This window comes from Gadus chalcogrammus, chromosome 7 (genome assembly GCF_026213295.1).
Source record: "Gadus chalcogrammus isolate NIFS_2021 chromosome 7, NIFS_Gcha_1.0, whole genome shotgun sequence".
Classification (NCBI taxonomy): Eukaryota; Metazoa; Chordata; class Actinopteri; order Gadiformes; family Gadidae; genus Gadus; species Gadus chalcogrammus.
Window position 1 is genome coordinate 4,283,715 of NC_079418.1, and position 2,162 is coordinate 4,285,876.

Below are 2,162 nucleotides of genomic sequence, written 5' to 3' on the forward strand. Positions count from 1 at the left end.
ATCATATTCACAATGGGTATTAGGCGGACTCTGCAAGATTAGATTCAAGTTTGAGCCACATTTACACATATCAGACAGAGAATCCAAACAGTGACATCTCATTAAAACTGAACACTTCAATGACTGTCCTTAAAGATCTATCGGTTCTTGATTTGGAAATGTCTGTTTGAAAATGGAAAAAAAGGCATATTCAATTATTAAATTACAACAGAGATTAATAACAATCAAGATAAACTCATACATTGGAGTGTACTATCCCATGTTACATCTAATGGATTATCTGAACACTATAATCTGCTTAAAACGTTATAGATTTGAGGCCATTCATCCAACTCTACTCCAGTTGAGGACGGTGAGTGGTATGACTCATACCTGTTTATGAATTATCAGGCCACTGTATCAGATTGGGCAAAACTGAAGTGGAATTAAAGTGTCCAGTATGTGTGAAAGAGTGAGTATACCTGGTGGTACCTTGGGCCGCCACTCGTTGTTGGAGGCTCCTCTCTCTCGCTGTCTGAATCTTCTGTGGGAATCTAAATATATATATTAAAAACATTAATACGTGTTTAAAGTATTTTCCACAAGGTGTAATGATCCACTATCCAAGTATTTCACAGATACAAAAGATTAAAATTCATTTTCTACAGCATTAAACATATACAATATAAACTTGTGGAAAATATCGATGAAAAGTTAGCAGAAGAGTACAACATACAATGTAAGATTGACAATTTACCTGGGGATCCACTGGGGCCACTCCTCAGGGAGGACTCTTCTGTCCTGCTCTTGATCAATCTTTCAGAAACATCAAAAATAATTACAATAAGGTGTACAGGTAATTTTCCTAAAGGTTTTCTAATGCATGCTATATAGTGTTTAACAAACACACTAAGCTAAAGTATAATATTAGTGAAAGTGTCTCTGGGTAGCAAATACAAATATGCCATACTTTAATGTACTGAAAAAACGAACTGATATGTTTTACAATGCACTTTCAACCTGACCTGTATATGAATAGACAAACTTTAAGCCAATTGTAAATAAGATAACCTCATACCAAGCTGTACTATATGTGAGTCTCTATACTGTATACCTGGAGGTCCATTTAAGTTGCTGCTCTCTGGGGGCTCCTCATCCTCGCTCTCTGCCTGTTTTTTCTCCATCTCACCCTCATTCTTTGCCTTAGCTGACTTCTTTCCACTTGCCCTGAAGAAGGACGCTATGTCTGCCTTCTTCCTCTTCATTATTTTTCCCTCTTTAATGACACTTATCCAAAATGCAGCATAAATACTGTATATACCTGACACAATCATAACACGTTCTGGCAACAATAGCAGTTAACAGCAAATAACTAGATCGAAAGTCGATCCGAAGTTGCAAAAACAAATACGTGTAGAGACTAGAGAGAGATTATATTAAAACACTGTACACAATCTCGCAACGTAGTTATCAAATACAGCATAGCATATAGCAATTTTAACAGTTTACTATGTTCTCCTCCGATCTACCTTGCTTCTAAACTTCGCAAAATAGATAGTCATGGGTGGGATAGTCACAGTTATTAGAAGACAAAAACAACATCCATTATGATATCATACCTTTCTGTTTTGGGTTTCTTCACTTAGCCGCAGGTGCCGGTCGAAGCGTCAGATGGTAACAGGCATTCAGGTCATGCTTGAGCCGTTTAATTCAAATACAGGACGTGTGCGCGCTGCGCGCGGCTAAAGGGTCCGGCAGTGTACTAGCGGTGCGAGAAAGGTTCCGCATTTTTCCACAGCCGTCAAAACTTTTGACCGCTGTGATCCGGTGCTTGGGGTGGCCAATGGGGTGGCCGAGATTCTACGGGGGGTGGCCGTGGCCACCCCCGGCCACCCCCTGGCTCCGCCACTGGCTGATTGGCCAGGGGCGCAGAGAGCTGCGCCCGGAGGAGAATCTTGAAGTGACCAATTAGAGACCAGCATGAAGTCACATGGAAGCCAAAAGTTTAAGAGGCCACATACACACTCATTTGGCCGGCGCCCCTCGCTATTGAAATGCATGAAACAACCCAGAATAAACCCAATATTGAATGGAAAGGCATACAAATTTAAAAGTAAAACCCATTGTATGAGTGAACACTGAACAGACGTGGTAATTACTTTTTATTATGTAATTTATGTTTA

General features: G+C 40.1%; 1 long non-coding RNA gene across 2 annotated transcripts; it reads right to left on the reverse strand.

The window, feature by feature from the left end:
• On the reverse strand, positions 1–1,897 carry LOC130385476 (uncharacterized). 2 transcript variants are annotated; one of them, XR_008896018.1, is made up of 4 exons: positions 1,599–1,897; positions 737–795; positions 462–533; positions 1–162 (listed from the first exon to the last, which is right to left on the reverse strand). It is a non-coding gene; the product is annotated as an uncharacterized LOC130385476 (long non-coding RNA). The 2 variants fall into 2 exon arrangements; XR_008896017.1 differs by lacking the exon at positions 1,599–1,897 and having other exon boundaries at positions 737–1,592.
• Between the last annotated feature and the right edge of the window lie 265 nt (positions 1,898–2,162).